The sequence below is a fragment of the Stegodyphus dumicola genome, chromosome X2 (assembly GCF_044657685.1).
Source record: "Stegodyphus dumicola isolate Sdum_Otavi_A_Nest chromosome X2, ASM4465768v1".
NCBI classification, from domain to species: Eukaryota; Metazoa; Arthropoda; class Arachnida; order Araneae; family Eresidae; genus Stegodyphus; species Stegodyphus dumicola.
In genome coordinates, this window is record NC_140781.1 from 33,935,541 (window position 1) to 33,939,849 (window position 4,309).

General features: G+C 34.2%; 1 non-coding gene across 1 annotated transcript; it reads left to right on the forward strand.

Annotated features, from left to right (window-relative positions):
• Window positions 1–3,717: 3,717 nt before the first annotated feature.
• On the forward strand, window positions 3,718–3,791 carry TRNAI-GAU (transfer RNA isoleucine (anticodon GAU)). Its single transcript has one exon. It is a non-coding gene; the product is annotated as a tRNA-Ile (tRNA).
• The last annotated feature ends 518 nt before the right edge of the window (window positions 3,792–4,309 follow it).

Here is a 4,309-nt window from a genome sequence, read left to right on the forward strand (position 1 = left end):
ATTACCAAAATTCACCTCATTTATATATTTGGGAACATTGATGTTTGCAGAAACTGTTAGACCTATTCAGTTAAAGAAGAGAACCAATCCCATTTTTATGCAGCCTTCAGAGGAAGATCAAGTTAAGTAAAATGAGACAATTAGTTTAAATTTATCACAAATTAAGCAGCTTAAATATGGAAGGGAGATTCCCATCGCTATAAATTTCCGAGAGAAAATTCTTAATCACGTTATCTTTTGCAACTGTTGACAGGCTTTATTAGTATTCTGCTGTCGTGAAATTAAACTGGATCGACGAGACCTTTCACCAGGAGTTATTCACGTACTATTCATTCACAGAACAGAAAATGTCAAGATTCCCTTTATGACCGCTTTTTCTGAAGGTAATCAATTCCCTGAACTTCAAATTGCTTGAAAAACATTTAAACTACAAAAGTTTATGTAAAACAATATTTTCAGGGAATCCCGAAAGTAAGTCTTTGACAAAAATGAATAATAATGACTTTGTTACATAATTTTAGTATTTCTTGTAAGACATCAGCTAAGATTTTTTTTAAAGAAACTTTTCTAGGGATATCTCTGATGCATTACATAAAACGTCAGTGATTGTAAAAATCACATTCACCTGCTCGAATTTCGAGTTACAATGTAGCATTTCACCATGCATCAAAGATTCAGAAGGTGCAAGTAAGCATATTTTACCTTGTTAAAGTGTTATCTCACGCATGGTTGAGTGTTTCAGATTTGCTTTGTTTCGTATTGTGACTAGACAATTGACATATTAAATAGGAACATACTTTTATATTTTTTCCCATTTTCATCAATGAAATAGCACTAGACACGAAAATAGGCGTTTAAAATATTAACTCGAACTTCGATATTAAAAACTTTTCAATTATATGAATCGGAAAACGACAAAAAACTTTGTTTCTGTACAAAAATTATCTTAGATATTCAAAAATTAAAAAAGACTTTCTTTTTGCTTACACATCTCTTTTAAATGCTGCTGTTTCTATCTCACTCTTTTTTTTTCCCACCAAGCACTTGTCATTTTCAACCTTGTTTTCTCCACCCTCAGGCTTATTTATGACGTTTTCAACAACAATAAAAAGGAAATATAGAGCTAAAGAATTTGCTATTACCTTCTAATAGCCTTTACATTTAACATTTGTTAACATGTCCGAAAAACATATTTTATGATCAAGTTATTATTTATTAACATTTATAATGAAAAATTTCGAATTATCAAGTTATTTTAGCAATTTTATTCTTGCATTCTGCAAATTTTTGTAACAGGACATTCCACATATCACTAAACAATATAATAAATATTCAAATATAAGAGGCCCATCAGCGGCCGAGCGGTAAAGTCGCTGAACACTGGTAGTACGGCCTGAGGTTCGAATCCCGCGAACGTGCTGGCTGCATGGGCGTTTTCGTGGTTTTCCCCATGTGTAACGTGTATACGAGTCAGTTTCCCTTAGAAAGTCCTCCACGAAGGCATCCCTCCACTTAGGCAGATAGCCCTAGTGTGCTTTGCCAAAATTAAATAAACCAACCAAACCAAATTAAATATAAGATAATCAATAATATAATTAATATTCAGAAAATAATATAATAAATAATCAAATATAAAAGAATAAATATAAATATTCAGAAAATATTCAAAAGAATAACACTTTTGAAACAATGAGGGTGTGTTTCACATTATTATTTAGCGCAAGCAATATTACACTTTAAAATAATTTTTTAATAATAATAATAGAAGTTTTAAAGGTTCATTTATTACCCGATTTTCTAACATTAACGAGTTTATAAAGGAGTCGAGTATCAGATCTTCGATACTACAAGAACACACGAGAAGAAGGTTACAACCCGACGTTTCTCTTTCATCATGGAGACAAAAAGAGGTGATGACCTCTTATCAAACAGTTGTTATTCAGTGACGAATTATAATGTATCTCTTTAGCTTCGACGCTAGATTATACATGTGTATTTTTTTCCAATGGCAGGCTCTAGCCCTTTATAGGCGTTGGCTACTATTAAGACGGAATTAGGTGGTGTATTTATTATTGGAGGCACCCCCTAGTAGGTGGGCCAACGTTGCCTCCTATGAAGAGACGGACAAATTACATCCATGCCATATCCGGGATTCGATAGTTTCGTTTGATTTAGTTGATTACGGCAAATACTAGGGCTATCGCACTAGAGCTATCGCGTAAGGGGAGGGATACCTTCATGGAGGAATTTCTAAGGGGGGATTGGTTTGTATGTTACGGTGAAACACCGAAATCTGGAGAATGTCGACTTTCACCGGTGAATGTCAACATTCACATAGTCTCCTGGTGTATGTCCGAAATATTTTCCAAATACTCTTATTTCTGACTTACACCGGTCAATGTCGACATTCACCATGTACTAACGGTGAATGTTGAACATATAACAATATTCTATTTTCTTCTCCGTAATTCAGTCGCGAATAAACGCACTTGAGACTTGAAATAAGAACATGAGAACCTAAAACACACAATACATTCAAAATGAGAAAGGAAAATAATAGAAGTTAAAAACTTACTTAGTTATACAGTACGTTCTAAATGAGAAAATAAAATAACAGTAATAAAAAACTTACTAAATTATGTGATTCAAATCTTATTTATTGCAACAACTTAAACTATTATGGCACTTTATGACCTCTCTTTTCGACTTTCACCAGAGCATATCTGTGATTGTCGACATGCACCGGTGAGGGTCCGAATGTACAAGAATGTAGTGAGATATTCGGTCTTTCACCGACGTATTTGGTGAATGTTGATATTCTCCGGTGAATGTCGACATACACCGGTGAGGGTCCGAATATACAAGAATGAAGTGAAATATTCGGTCTTTCATCGACGTATTTGGTGAATGTTGATATTCTCCTGTGAAAGTCGACATTCTCCAATTTCGGTCTTTCACGGTAACATATACACGTAAAACACGGGGAAATGTATGGAAATGCACATGCAGTCAGATCGTTCGCCTGGAATCGAACACAGGTCGAACAACCAGTGTTCAGAAATTTTGCCGCTTAGCCGTTGGTGGGCCTTCCGAGTTCGAACTCGGGCCCTTCGGTACGGCAGTCAGAATCACTAACAAATTTTCCATCTGGGACGGACTGGCGCCTGCTGTAGGAAAAAAAAAGAAAAAGGGGCATTAGTAGGAAATCTGGAAAAATTTCAGACTACCTTCATCCCGAATCCGACACGATCGGGTTAGAAGGTACCATTTCTGTAATGCCGTTGTAACTCAAAAGCGCATTAATTCTTCTCAACTAGATTCTCAACTTTAACAGATTAAAGTTTAGTATTCACTTTTACATTTAATGTTACATTCATCGAGAAAATGAGAGTAATCGAGACTTTATAATGTAATATATGATATGTGTAGTAAAAAAAGGCTGACATTTGTTTAAAAATTAAATAATGCATTACTGCGTGAATTAAATACAATTATTTTTGCATTGTTTCTGTGATGTAGTTTTTGTTGTTGTACAGCTAACAAATACTTACCAATTTTCTTTAAAAATCATGAAGGATTTTGCTAAAAGCTTGTAAAAATTTATTCGGTGTTATTTAGTTAATAGACACTTAAATATTACAAGAACAGCTGCTCAAAGTATTAAAAGAGTGTATACATCTTTTAAGTTATAAGGTATTTCTCCCACTTTCCTAGCGTGCCTTCGTGGTGTAGTGGTTCTGCACGCTGGGCTGATATTCCAGAGGTCCGTGGTTCGATTCCCGGCGAAGGCGGTTGCTAATTTTTCATCTCTTCAGCTTCCAAAAAAATCCTAATGTCTCTACAATGTAAGGTATCAAGAAACTGTTTGGAAGCGGAATAAAGTAACTTTTAGAAAAGTTTCCATGGGCCATTTTTCTAATACCAACAGAAACCCAATACAGATAGGAGTGCCTATGCTCATGTACAATCTTGGTCAAAATACTTTGACCTTCAGAAAGAAAAAGATTCGTTTCTGTGCTTAACAGTTAGCTTATCCGGATAAAACTGCTATCATGACCAATAAAACCACAGGTATTTCGAAACTTGTCCAGTAACGTATATGTACTTTAACAGCACTTTACTGGAGTGTTCTACGAGAGATGTTATCTAGCAATTGTGAACAAGACTAAATGATAAAATATTTAATATTTAATAGTTTTATAATTTATGGCAGTATCAAAATTATTCAAATAGTTTTTCTTAATAATTTTTCAAATATCGTATCTTAAAAGTTTTGATAGATTTTATGCACTTTTAGTTTATTTTTGTT